Below are 15,813 nucleotides of genomic sequence, written 5' to 3'. Positions count from 1 at the left end.
TAGGTATAACAAACTGCAGAAAACGATCAAACTACTCGCTCTACAAACAAGTGTTTGCAAGCCTATACAGACAAAGCAGAATCATAAAATAAGAAAATATTAGTTAACGAGCATAATGAGCTGTTTTTAAACCGGAATGAATGAGACCGGAAGTTTCAAGCCAAAAAGATTCAAAGGGCTGTGCCCACTCGTACGCATGGAATAAGGTGAATATGGCAAGCAAAAAACAGCAACCTGCTGCTTGCATTTGAGGTAAAGTTGGTTTTTAACTCACACATTTGGACATTATCCTTAATAATATAATTTCAGTGAAAAAAAAAGTGAAATCATATCAGCAGCCAAGGATTATCAGAGTACAACAATGTTCCCAATCAATTGAATAGTGCTGATGATGTTTTCAAGTCATACATGAATACGCTTTCAGAGCAAATATTCAAAGTAACGTGGTAAACAAAAGGTACAATTAAAAATGAATGACTGTGCGAATATAAAACCCACTTCTCAATCAAAATCACTGGGGTAATACCTTTTCAATGGTACACTTTTGTGCCATACAGGTAAACATTAGTACATTTAGGGAACACTTTTGTAACTTTTAGGTACTGTGAGGTATACATTTGAACCTTTTAGGTATTAATATGTACTTTTAAAAACCTGTTTCTGAAAAAAACCTTTTGAAAAGGTACCCAGCGACAGACCTTAGCTGGCACAATATACTCTAATTCACTATGTACTTACACACTCAACAGCATAGTATATTATTGTAGTGTTGTCCCAAATGAAACCCCTAACATTTTTTTTACTAAGCGAGAATTAAAACCGTTTCCCTGATGACGTTTGACGGGTGCCAAATTAGTGAAATAAATGTCCAAACTACCTAATAATACCTGCCATGAGTATATCCGCATTCACAAATGGGAGGCGGTATGATCACTCTCGTAGGGGAATTTTGCTTTCACAATCCAAAATGAATAAAGTAATCCAACATCAGTGCCCGAAAGATCCGCCCCTTCTGCTACGTGAGCAAAGCAGTGATTGTTGTGTGCGTAACGTGTCCATCATTCCACACTTCATTTTAACAGTTGAATAAGTGCATCATTCGGGTATTTAAAGTGCATGTTTTCAGTGCGAATGCATTACTTACACTATTATACTACAAAATGGCAAGGAATAGTTTATAAGTTGGGATGCACCTCTTTATTTCTGGGAAATATAGTAATAAAAGTTTTCTAAAAATGACGATGTTGACTAAGAGCAAAAAATAGAATAATAATAATTAACAATAAAGAAAAATGCAGTGTACTACATTATAAAACACTTTAAAAAAATCAGCATTTATTACAATTTTTTAAATTCAGGGCACAAATTAATTGCAAAAAAGATCCATACACTGCAATCACAACACAACCATTCACAAACTAAGAGCAAAACTATATAAACAATCTAACTATCCAGCATAACTAAATAATAAAAACATACAAGTCTTTCCTATATTTACTACAAAACACAAACAAACAAAAACATAGTTTCAACATCTAGGCCCTGTCTCAAATCGCATGCTTCCCTACTATATAGCAGTTAAAAAACAGCAATTTACTACTTGCAACAGAATAACATGGAAAAAAAAATAAAATATCACAGATTTTTGCAATTTTAGCACCAAGATGAAATGCTTTAGTATGACAAACCAACTATCAGCACAACAATTAAGAAAATCAACAGCCTGTGCAACATATATTAACTTCAATTCGGCAATGAATTCTAAAAACATATTCCTCAGTACTACATATATCTCTATACTACTGTGTCTACTGTATTTCCAATCAAATAAATGCAGTTCACTCACCTGTTACAAACAGCTTTTGATGGAAGGCAGCTAAATGCTAACACACGGTGATGTACTGCATTACAGCATGACTCTGAAGCTGAAGTTTGTCCAAGGAGTTGCTAGATTTGTGGTTTGGCAATTTTTGCTAATCAAGTCAGCTTAAGGGGTTTGAAAGTTAAAGCATTTAATATCAAGCTGGCACTGGCACTAATGTTTGTGATGCTATTTTCCCTCCAAAGTGATGTCACTTCCTGCCTGATGATGTCACCAGGGGATGGTTCTTGCAATTTAAAGGGATATAGCAGAATATTTACTAAGCGATGTTACATACATATGAAAAATGTACCAGCTGATTATCATTCATTATTTTATTAACATTTAGTAAATAGGGGATCAAAATAGAGGAAAAAAAGCAGAAATGCTTATATTATTTCTATATTGAATGGAAATATTTACAAGATACACTTAAAAGGATTTATTGTTTGCAGGAAGGACAAAATTACTATTTAGAATGAAACAAGTGTGTAAAAAATGATAAAAATACTAGTCATTTTCATGAAATAATCACAAATACTCAATTAAACACATTTTAAATAGAGGAGTTTTCTTTAACATCACATTGCAATATTCTGTTTAGTTACAGATCACTTTAGTTCAGGGGTGTCCAAACTCGGTCCTGGAGGGCCGGTGTCCTGCAGATTTTAGCTCCAACTTGCCTCAACACACCTGCACGGATGTTTCTAGAAAGCCTAGTAAGTGCTTGATTAGCTAGCCCAGGTGTGTCTGATTGGGGTTGGAACTAAACTTTGCAGGACACCGGCCCTCCAGGACCGAGCTTGGACATGCCTGCTTTAGATGAAGTTTAATGAACATTGTTCGCAATCAAATGTATTTAAAGTGCTTGTTACCCAGTATTTCTACCAAAATTAGCATGACAATGCCAGACATTATTTAGTTGTAAACTACAAAGTTGTTGAAGTTCAAGATCTCATAATGCAATTAAAAAGCACAAAATCAGCAGAAAGCAACCCATCAGTAGAAATATTTACAGATTATACTTATACACCGTCTGTAAATCAGTTAGAGAAGTGAATCTGGACTCTTTTCATTAATTTTCCTTCGGCTTAGTCCCTGATTATCAGGGGTCGCCACGGCGGAATGAACCAGATGCCCTTCCAGCCACAACTTAGCAATGGGAAAAACCTTTACACTCTCACATTCATACACATTTATACGCTACAGCCAACTTTGTTTACCCAATTCACCTTTATAACCAGAGCACCAAGAGGAAACCCGAGCCAACACGGGCAGAACATGCACACAGATATGCCAACTGGCCCAGCTGGTAATCGAATCAGCAGCTTTCTTGAGGTGACAATGCTAACCACTGAGCCACTCTGCCGCCCTGACTCATTCCACTAGTTCAGAATTATTTCATTATTTTAGGAGAAGCTAACTTAATCTTTAAAACTTAGCAGACCCTCTACATTCACAATATAAACCATATGCATTATAGTATATTCCTTTTAGTCAAATTATTGAATAATATGCAAATGTTTATATGATTTATGTACAATACAATTTGAATAGTGATATTTTCTGTATTTTAGTAGACAGCTTTGATTACCAAACAAGTGGTTTTATTTGGATTTGCACTGTAAAATAAAAGTTAAAAAGTGGTTATTTTTTATTTCATGCGTTAAGTTTTTGGTTACTATAGTCAAGCCGGAAATTATTCATTCATTCATTTTCCTTCAGCTTAGTCCCTTATTTTTCAGGGGTCGCCACAGCACAATGAACCGACAACTATTTCAGCATATGCTTTATGCAGCGGAAGCCCTTCCAACCACAACCCAGTACTGGGAAACACCCATACACTCTCACATTCACACACTCATACGCTACGGCCAATTTTAGCTTATTCAATTCACAGTGGATAAGTGGAGCACCTGGAGGAAAACCCACGCCATCATGGGACAATTCTCAGAGGATTTTATCTGGCCCTGACCTATGATCATTAATGAATAAATTAATAAGTATTCTGGTGTACGTTCAGTTTTAGTAAGTTTTATAAAAGTTTTATAAAAGTGGGTCTCCACCTAAGGATACTCATCCCGATGCCTCTAGAGATTGCGCAGTGCCATTGATTTGATCCAAGACCTGTGAAGCGATGATGCCTACCATAGAGCACTTTTAGAGGTCTCCATAATCCTGGGCCAGGTCGTATTCTGAGCAGATGCTATGAAGGTCATGGAGGAGTGGAGAGCATGAGACTGATTCCTGAAAGACCCTAGCGAAAGATGAGTCTTCTCATTGATCCCATGGGCCAGCCTGAACACCCAGTGACCTACTCACGCCTGCAGCTTCTCCACAGTGGACGTCCAGCATTCTCCAGCCTCCTAGACTGCAACTCTGCACAAGAAGTGTGGCCAGAAGAGAAATGGTGGCGCTCAACTGAGTCTGGCTTCCCTCATGTTTTTTTTTTCATTCACTTTCATCAATTGGTAAAGTTTGTTTCTCGCCGCTGTCACCACTGGCTTGGTTTGGGACTTGTGGAGCTGCGCATCGATGGATTTGCTCTTCAGTGTTTGGACTTTCAGCAGTGAAAATTAAACCACACTGAACTGAAATTCAACTCTGAAAACTGGACTGACACAGTTTCAATTTACTAGATCTTCTATGTGAAGCTGCTTTGACACAATCTACATTGTAAAAGCGCTATAGAAATACACATGAATTTTTAATGTTCAGTACAGCGCACACTAAACCCAAAAAAGCCAATGATTTAGAAAACACTCCACAAATCATACTCCTGCACTGCTCAGTTTGGCTGACACAGAGAAGGGTGTTGCGGTTTGATGGTAATTCTGCACTCAATATATAAAAACGCTTGATTTTTCAGCAGCCGCTGCAGATTTGAGTTATCCATCAGGCCTCAAAAAAGGCCCAAACTCCCTGTCACGGCATGTGGACGTACGCTGACCGCTGCGGTCAGGCTTTTTTTCCTGTGACGTGCTGAGTTATGATTGTTCTCAACAAGCCATTTTTCCTCTCCTGCCTTCCACCGCAACCATCACAAACTACCCGCCGACAACAAAGCTCACTAGAAGGAATGATGTGCAGCTATTTGTTTTGCAAGGAAATGAAATATTTATCATCCGCGAACACCTACCAGGAGCAGGCAAAGGCTCATCTCTGGACCCTGTGGCAGTACGTCTCCTCCGGGGCCCAGACATGGCCCCGGTTGTTCCTGCTGGGAAACACCTTTGCTTTTTTTTAGCCTGGATTTCAAAGCCTCCAAAAAGGGAAGATTGTGACGTCCCAGGAAGAGGAATAGATGGAGACGCAGGGGTCAGCGCTGTGGTTCTGGTGTTGAGTCAATTACCATCTGGGCCGAACGGATGATCTCTGCTCAACATCAACACCTCAGAGCAGCCGGTGTCCGGATCAGGGGTTCTGGAGGGACGTGCAGCAACCCCGATTCATTCACGCTTTGTCATTTCACCGCATGCAGGGATTTAGATATTCGACTACTTTAATGATTTCTTTTAGGAGTTTTGAGGAAGTTATATTGTGTAGCTACGCTAAATAATTCTTGTACACTGTAAAAAAAAAAAGATCTGTTAATTAATAATTTATGTATTTTAAGTGTTTTCTATTTATTTACGGTTGTGAACTGCATTATAGGATCTTGATTTCTGCTCTGTCGACTTTTGATGTTGAAAATTCAACTCTACAGTTTAACAAAGTGACTTTTATTGACGTTTTAGTAGTTTGAAATAATATAATGGATAAGACATAATATGTAAAGAAATAACTCTGTAAAATAACAGAAAATGTACTGCCAGTTTTGAACCTCTCGCATTCAATCTGCCCAGGTGGTGGAATGAACTCCCTAACTACATCAGAACAGCAGAGTCACTTGCTGTCTTCAAGAAATGACTAAAAACTCAACTATTTAGTCTCCACTTTCCTTCCTAATCTGTAACTGCCTCTCTGGCTATACCACTAAATGTACTCTCTCTCTCTCTCTCAAAAAAAAAAAAAAAAAACATTTCTAATGCTTTGCTTCTTAGACTTTACACACCTGAATCTTGTCTATAGCACTTGTTCACTGCTGCTCTTATAGTTGTGTAAATTGCTTCCTTGTCCTCATTTGTAAGTCGCTTTGGATAAAAGCGTCTGCTAAATGACTAAATGTAAATGTAAAATGTAAATGAACCAAAATATCCAACACATATCTAGAAAATGTATCACTTTAAAGGTGCTGTATGTAAGTTTTTTGACTTTTCTTAAGCATAAACATATTATAATATGTTTGCAGATATTTAAGAAACATGCTAAGTGACCATTCTTGTTTATCTGAAAAACAATGCTGAAGTCAGATATTCTGCTCTGAAAATGTGTTTTCCGTGCTGGAACGCTGTCTTTGTTTTGGTCATTTTAACCGGATTTAGCCAGTTTAGCCAATTATATTTCAGCACCTCGGGGTTGCCTTGGAGGAAATCAGCATATTTAATTCATTCAGTCAGAAAGGCTCTGAAAGCATGCGTCCGTGACTGAAATGTGACCTCCTGTGGACAGTAACAGACTCCGAAATGAGACGTAGATTCAGAGCTCCACATGAGGTTATTAATTAGCAAAAAATATAAATATTACAAACGCAAACATTAGGTAAGCAGGCTACATTGTAACCCCGTGTCTTAACAACACGCTTCGTGATGAGATACGCAGTGATAAGAAACTTGGTTGTTTGCACTAGACGAAACACGACAGAAATGTAAATACAGCCATTCAGAAGCACAGAATAGTGCACTCACTCACGAAATGGTAAGGTTTATAATCTATTTAATACATATTAATATTTTACATTACATTTTTACATATTTACCTTTAACATCTTTAACAATAATAAATGTACATGCTGAATCACTCATATATGTTCAGTTCTAAAGTTCAATATCACACGGTTTATTTTATTTTTAAGATTTTAGTTGAACTGCTGCTGCTTTCAGTTTATGGCAATACAAGTCATGTAACATTGAAACGCTCAGTGTTAGCATTTAACACTGAATAAAGCACATAAGGAGTACCTGAGGTGATCATTGTCAGTTTTCTGTTGTTCAGCTGTGAGCAATAGGAGCCATTTCTAATATATCAATTTGAGGTGTTGGTTAGGACAAAAACTCCTTTTATTATAGAAAATATTTATTCTATTGTGTGCCGCTGCTTTTATTTAGAATATGGTTTAAATCAGCCTTTAGGTTCGATCGTCAGACTCGCTCCTATCCTTAATCTGGTAACCTGCGCTTACGTTTACCTAGTTCAAAAGCATAAAAAAATGGAGAAATATAAAACATGAATCACAAAATACAGAAAACTGCTCATTTATGGATATTTTTACAGTGAATATAGGCCCACACAGAATCTGCGTGCGCAGACTTCCACAGATTTTTTCCCCATCATTTAATGTGTGTAAATGTATACTTATTCAGTTTTTATATTAATTACGGTAAGATTATTGAATAATCTAAAATGTTTGTGATTTCTTTACAATACAGTTTCTAAATATTTTATGTATTTTAGTATATATTCATAAACGAGACCCGCTTTGTTTTCCAAACAAGTCATTTGTATGTTAAATCTTAAATAAGTTATCATTTTTATAATAATTTAAGTTTTTAGTTATACTGTACTCTCAAAATTCTTCCTGATAAAAATCATTATACAATGATTTGCCTAATTAGCGTGAAAATGTTGCACACTTCTTATCAAATTCATTTAACAATGCAAGATCAAGTTGCATGTGGTGTGGCTTTGCTCCATTTAATTATCCAATGTGTCCACTTGTCTGAGATATCCTGAAGCAGCAGTACTGTTCTGTACTGTCGCATGAGATTCCTGTATTTTAAAAGATAAATATAAATAACATTAATGCACATCAGTAACTCGCCAGTAACTTATTTAATGCATTTTCCTGTAAGAAAACATAATTGGAAAATCATAATTAGTAAATAATTGGAAATCCTGTGACCGCACTAATCAAACCCCTGGGAACAACTGTGGAAGGATCCAAAGTTCACAGTGCCTGTGTTCTCTGAACTCCTCTCAAGCGGTGGACTTCTTCATTATGATTGTTTGCCGTCGAACCGCGTCATAGCTCATTACCATAAAGTTGACTTGATTTCAACTCTCCTCGATGCCCACACCGGCGAAGACGCTGCTCCTAGCTGCTTATCGCTGCCGACTCTCATTGAAAATGAATGACTTCCGGCTACTTTGACGCTCTCGCCACTTTCAGTGTGAACGTACGGTGAGCATCGCTGACGCAGCAGTGGTTTCGCGCTGGGTCTATAGATAGTTTCGGCGCTGGGTCTATTTTTGCCGTGCTGCTCACGCTTAATTAAAGTGACAGTGCATTGATAATGACCAAAACACATTGAATGACAGTAAAAAGTAGCAATTTTACTCAATAAATGCGTTAATAATATCCACTGATTTATATATAGTCAATCAAATGAACTTAAACGATTAATAACTGCAACAAACATTTATATAGGCCCGAACTCCAAAACCAAATGTAAAACAATTTTAGTATCAGTTTTGCTTAAGTTGCACACTAGTGTTGCAGGGGAAATAGAAAGTGGCCGCTTTAAGACTACTATTTACGGGAGTTGTAGTCCATAGCGAAGTGTATTGTGGGTAGTGTAGTTCGACACACATGCTGGATGATGTGAGCTCGCTGTGTGCTGCCCTGTGTGCTGTGCAGCTGAAGCAGAGGAAGAAAGCTTTATTCGGCTTTGTTTTATGTTCACTCAAGTTATTCCACCCAGGAGCTGTTTTGCACTGTGAACCAGACAACACGAAAATGATTACTAACATGATTACTTTTGTCCGTCTCATCCCTTGCACGAGCTGTTACTCTGCCGATGGACATTACTGAAGCAGAGAAAGTAACACTAGTTTGATCAGGTATACTGTAAATATCATTATAACTATATTGTATAAATATTATTAAATCTATAACGTTAGGCCCACAACAACCTGACAATCAAAAACCAAACGACATGATATCACAGGCGATTGTCTTCTGAGTGCACCAGACATGAATGACACTCCTCATAGAGCTTGAGAAGCTTACAGTACTGTATGATCTATATCATTTGTAAAATAAAGACTTGCAGGTTAAAGAAACAGCATAGGAGGAAGTTACCGTGAGCCTTGGTGCAGATGAATAGTTTTTTTAAAAGTATATTTGTATATAGAGAGAGATGTAACTAGACAGAATAGACAGAGATTGGTTGATCTCTGCAGCAGTTGCCGAAGAGCTGCGCGCTGCAGACGCAGCTGGTGTGAAAGACAAACGCCTGCGAGGTGCTTCTGCTCTCAATACGCGCTGCGCACGCTCTGCTCACGCACTGCCTCACTTGCGGTGTGAAACAGGTGTAAGATTTGGTGCGGCCTCTTATTGCGGTCTCAATGGATCGACTCAGTTTGTGTCTCTGGGCAAATCGGACATGGTTGCTAATGTTTAGTCCCTCATACATATATTGGTTCAAAACTGTCCTCTACTCAACCAATAAACACAGACTTTTGTCTTAAATTCAAAACAATTCAAAACTAGATTAAAGACCTATCTGCTCAGTAAAGCATACACTTAGTGCACCCTTTAGCGGGTTTCCACACAGGTTATGCATCTTGTTGATATACACTGTGAACATCAGCTACGCTAATTATTCTCTTTATTCTCTATTTCCACCTGGGGATACTCATCCCGAGGCCCTCAGACTATGCAGAGTCACTGATTCGATCCAAGACCAACGACGAGATGATCCCAAGGTTTCCATATCCTGGACCAGGCCGAATCCTGAGCAGCTGCTGTGGTGGTCATGGAGGAGTGGAGAACATGAGACTGATTCCTGTGACGCTCCAGAGACAGACGAGTCTTCGCTGAGGCCAGCTTCCAGCCTCCGCCACTAAGACTGCAGCTCTGCACAAGACGTTTGGCCAGCGGAGAAATTAAAATGGTCGTGCCCAACTGAGCCTGGTTTCTCTCAAGGTTTTTTTTCTTCACTTCCGCCATTAGTGAAGTTTTTTTTCCCTCTCCGCTGTCGCCACTGGCTTGCATGGTTCGGGATCTGTAGAGCTGCGCATCGTTGGATTTGCCCTTCAATATTTGGACTCTCAGTAGTGATTATTAAACCACACTGAACTGAGCTAAACTGAACTGAACTTAAACACTACAAACTGAACTACACTGTTCCTATTTACTGTGACCTTTTATGTGAAGCTGCTTTGACACAATCTACATTGTATAAGCGCTATACAAATAAAGGTGAATTGAATTGAATTGAATTAACAAGCCCTAATTGACAAATTTGATCAGCTGCACAGTGAAATGATAGCGTATATGCACGATTGAAATTAGTTATAGATGAAATGAGTTATTAAAACTATTATGTTTAGAAATGTGTTGAAAAACAATCTTCTTTCCGTTAAACAGAAATAATATACAGGGGGGCTAATAATTCAGGAAGGCTATTAATTTTGACTTCAACTGTACATATACTGTACACTCCAATAAAGCGCAGATACTTGAAAAAACAGTACTTAAGTAGATTAATGAAGAGAAAATGAATCCCTGTGGGCTGTGCGTGGTTTTGGGCTCTCTAAAGGAGTGGGTCAGGCCAATGTAAGCAGCTCTGGGTAAATCTGTATGTCAGAGAGCCTGTGTAAGTCCAAGGCCACAAGACTGACACTTGACGCACGTTTAGAGACATGTTCGGGCTGCAGGTCCGTGGAGGTGTAGCTCTGGACCGCTTCTCTTCAGTGGCTTGACCTGCTGCTCCGGCCGCTGTTCAGACATGAACCACAGTTTGGGGTCTGGACCCTTGAGTGTCACACTCACACACATGCACACAGACACCCCCCACACATACACACACACAGATTCAGGAACTGCTTTAGCATACTTATAAATCATTCACAATATCAGTCTTCAGCTGTTGAATAAGAGATTTCACTTTCCCCCATATGTAAATGACGACCTTAGATTAGACCTTATGCATGAAATATTACACACTTCAGCAATTCTGTTACTGGATACTTTCACATTATTGAGAGCAATAGTGAATGTGACACTCTTGCTGTTGGAGAAGCTACTTTTAAAAGTCATATTATTTATAGTTTAGATACAATATACATTATGAACATAATTATTTCATGTTGTCTTAAAACATTCAATTCACTAATTTTATTTTTCTAAAAAAAAATCAATCAATTAATATTGATAATTACAATAATAATAAGATTTTTGTTAATACATTAAATTATTACATAAAATATTATAAGATCAAATATTATGCAAATATTTAAAACATTTAATAATATTTTTATCTTAAATTGCAGTTTATTATTATTATTATTATAAATAATAATAACAACAATTATTATTATTATTGGTATTATTATTATTATTACATTAATAATATTATTATTATTAATAATAATAATAATCATCATCATAATCATCATCATCAACTTCATCATACTTAATAACATATCAATATTAACTTTTATTATTTATTTTTCTTAATAATATTAATATTAATAATAATAATAATATTAAGATATTGATATTACTACTATTAATATTGCATAAAATATTAGATCAAATATTATGCAAATATTTAAAACATTTAATTATGACTTAATCCAAAATTGTTTAATAATAATAATAATAATAATAAAATAATAATAAAATAATTATAATAATAATAATAATTAATTGCATATCAATAATATTTTAACTATTGGTATTATTATATAAATATATACAACATTTAACATTTAACAATAATATTTTGATAACTGATAAATTGCCAATACTACTACTACTACTACTAATAATAATAATAATAATAATAAACAATTATTAACATTTTAACTATTATGATTATCATATAAATATGTACTATAATATATAACACTTAATAATAATATTTGAATGATGAAGTTCAATCCTTTTTTAGTTTTTTTTCTCAATAATATTATTATTATTATTATTATTAATAATAATAATAAACTTGAAAATAATAATAGGGCGACGCAGTGGCTAGTGCATTCGCCTCACAGCAAGAAGGTCACTGGTTCGAGCCTCGGCTGGGTCAGTTGGCATTTCTGTGTGGAGTTTGCTTGTTCTTCCTGTGTTGGCGTGGGTTTCCTCCGGGTGCTCCGGTTTCCCCCACAAGCCCAAAGTCTTGCGGTATAGGTGAAATGGGTAAGCTAAATTGTCCGTAGTGTATGTGTGTGAATGGAAGTGTATGGGTGTTTCCCAATGATGGGTTGCAGCTGGAAGGGCATCTGCTGCGTAATACATATGCTGGATATGTTGGCGGTTTATTCCACTGTGGTGACCCCTGATGAATAAGCAGTTAAGAAAATGAATGAATGAATTAATAATAATAATAATAATAATCTTAACACTTCTGGACTTTTGGTTAAAGTAATCCAGATTTTTTTACTTTTTAAGTTTTAAAAGTTTTAAAAACCTGTTTAAAAACAGTAAATAATCAAAATTACAGGTCCACCAAAACAGCTAGGTTCACCAAGATACAGATTCAAATATTAACATACACTAATCAAACTCAAATAATGACCAAATCACAGCAGTGTATCCATCTAAAACAGTTTCAGCCTTCGTTTTACGGTGGTTTTGACCATGTCATTGTCCTCTCATTATCGGCCAGTGTTTTGGCTAAGCCATGGCAAAGCTCTGACGGGACGTCTGGTTCTGTTTAACCCAATTCATTGTCCAGCGAGGATCATGAAAGCTGGAGCAGAAGTGAAACACAGACCAGCAGGAAACGTCTGTGGGTGTAAACCCTGTCAGAAACACTCACTCTCTCCGTCCCGGGCCAAACAGCAGGCAGAGGAGAGACTGTAAAAGTCATTGAGCTCTCAGAGATGCTCTTAGTGCCTCTAATAGGCCAGAATAAAACATAAGCACCTTATTAAGAACGGGCTTCATTACATAGGCCTGCTTTTTATGGCCGGACTGATGTGATGGCAATTACTGGCGAATCTGAGAACACCTGGAGGAGGGCGAAGCGGCGGTGGGAGCTTTCTGACGCTTGTTTCGTTTCAGTTTTATGGCTTTTAAAGAGTCGAGACCTGACGTTCACCTCCAGCAACTACATGCTATTGATCTGAAGCAGCCGAGATGGAGAAACCACACAAGAAAATGTGTGAAAATGTACATTTTTCGCTTTCTAAATCACCTCGTCCGCTTGATCAAAGAAGGTATTACTTCTAGGGTGAAATCTTAACAAGACGAAGGACTGGCAAATGAACTATTTTTTACTGTAGTGTTGAATTTGAGATGAATGATCATATTTTTAAAGGCGAGAAGACTTACTGTAATCTTAGGATTAGAAAAGTTACTGATTGTTGTTTACTATTGACTTACTTTTCAAATGAAGATATCACGAACAGACTGCCTTATTCATATAATGGATATATAGACTATATACAGTTGAAGTCAAAATTATTAGCCCCCTTTGCTTTTTTTTCCCTTTTTTAAATATTTCCCAAATGATGTTTAACAGAGTAAGGAAATTTTCACAGTATGTCTGATAATGTTTTTTCTTCTGGAGAAAGTCTTATTTGTTTTATTTCGGCTAGAATAAAAGCAGCTTTACATTTTTTATGAACCATTTTACGGTCAAAATTATTAGCCCCTTTAAGCAAATTTTTTTCAACTGTCTAAATTCAAGCTGACAAGCTCGAGTGATGTTACTGTCGCTGTACGGTAGCCTCGCTGCGTGTTAGATTCGCAATTTACATTTTTATCAGAAAATACCTCCTCATTCGCTAAATATTTGTCTCTCCTACTTAGGGTGAACATTCCCCTAACACACTTATACAAACAAATCTACTTTTAAATGTCTCGAGCATCTGCTTGTTGTTTGTAGCTTTAGCCTGCTAGCACCGCTGGTCAGCTAAAGCTACCGACCTCTTTCATTCACTTATTTTCTCATTTACTGGCTTTGCTCTTCACCCTGTACAATGTCGCTTGTGTGTCTGTTCTTGAGTGCAGGAGAAGCATCAATGGAGGCGTTGGAGCTGGAGTACCAGATTCGCTCCCTCAAGATGAAGCAAGCGCGGCTACGGGAACAACGGGCTTTGCTCGATGTACCCCGTGCTCGCTCATCTGAGGTAAGTGTACAATACAATCACAGCGTCTTCCTCAACCCCACGTGTTTATCTGTCCAGGCCCAGCGCACCGAGGACGCGGTTCTCCCAGGCGTCATTCACACCGACACGCGGCTACCACGGCCCCTGGGTGCAGCCGTGTAAGGTGCTTGCCAGATCTCCTCCTCCAGTGTTCGAGATCCCGACGGAGAACCGCTTCACCCCTCTCCGCGAAACGAGTTGCGATGTGGCTATCATCGGTGACTCCATCGTGTGCCACGTACGCTCCGCTTCTACAGAACAAACCATCGTTATATAATAACTTGCCTAATTACTCTAACCTGCCTAGTTAACCTTATTAACCTAGTTTTCTGCTTGTGAGGGACTGTTCCTACTCTCAGGTCACATCATTCAAATGAAAAGCGCCACATTGTCCCCCGATAATGTCAACAGACTGGACTGTCTTAACTGGCTGAATATAAAGGAGGACTAAACAAAATTGTTTCTACTTTATAATTAATGTTCTTATCTCACAGCAATACAACTTTTCAATGAGTGCAATTGTTTGTATTCATTACTTTTTATTATTATAATTTCCATATTTGTAATGCCTGTATTTTGGATTTTTTTGTAGTCCACTTAGAATCCAACATGGAAATTATTTTTGCTGGTTATTGGCATTCATTGTTTTGAAATTCAAATGGCATTTACATGCCTGTGTTATTATTTCTGTAATAAATATGGCTGTCAAGCCAACAGTTTGAGGATCTTGATGGTTTATTGCACGTATGTTGTTGAAGAAATCTGTGTTACAAGTTAAACAAAAATTCTAATAAACAATTATATTTTGAATTGAAATAGTTTTCTGTCTTGCGTTTACGTGAATTTTACATTTGAATAGCCAAAACTACAAAGTTTCAGTCTTTTAAATCCAATTAATTGTCTTTTAAATCCAAAAAAAGTGCAATTAATTAGTTATTTTTATTTAAACGACTAACAGCACTATATATATTATCAGTGTTTCCTCTAGGATTTTTACCAGCTGTGGTGGCAGGCCTTTATTTTTTACACAGATCTACCAACTACCTACTGCGTTATTTCAATAACAAATGTCGTGAGTGGCAGAGACATATCAGAGTGTTTTTTTTTTTGTTTAAACCTTCCATATTTGGGATTTGGGACACTTTGTGACATTATTAAGCTTGGAAAACAATTATTTTAGTCTAAAATGAGCCATTTATTAAATTTAAAAAACTATTCTGGCAAATGTTTTGCACAGCTCTTCCAGCTGCAACACAGTACTGGGAAACTCCCATTCACTCTCGCATTCACCCATACTCATACACTATGGCCAATTTAGTTTATTCAATTCACCTATAGCGCATGTCTCTGGACTGTGGGGGAAACCGGAGCACCCAGAGGAAACCCACACCAACATGGGGAGAACATGCAAACTCCACACAGAAATGCCAACTGAGCCAGGACTCGATCCAGCAACCTTCTTTATTTTTTACAAAATATCATTCCTTAGAGTAGACTTTGATATTTGTACTTTGTAGATCCTTTTTAATCCCAAACATACATACTACTCACTAACATACAAAAGGTAAGAAGCATGATAGGACCCCTTAAAATTAATAATTAAAATGTATCCCAATAAATAATTGTATCCATATTTTAGCCAGGTTGAAAAAACAGGTTGTGGAAGTATGGGAAATATAATATAAAAACGGTGTGGAGCACGCTCAGAAATGCACAAAGTTTTCCAAGAAGTACAGTGGAAGTCAGAATTA

Source organism: Danio aesculapii, chromosome 12 (assembly GCF_903798145.1).
Source record: "Danio aesculapii chromosome 12, fDanAes4.1, whole genome shotgun sequence".
NCBI classification, from domain to species: domain Eukaryota; kingdom Metazoa; phylum Chordata; class Actinopteri; order Cypriniformes; family Danionidae; genus Danio; species Danio aesculapii.
The sequence above is the reverse complement of the archived record's forward strand: the minus strand, read 5'-3'. Positions refer to the sequence as shown.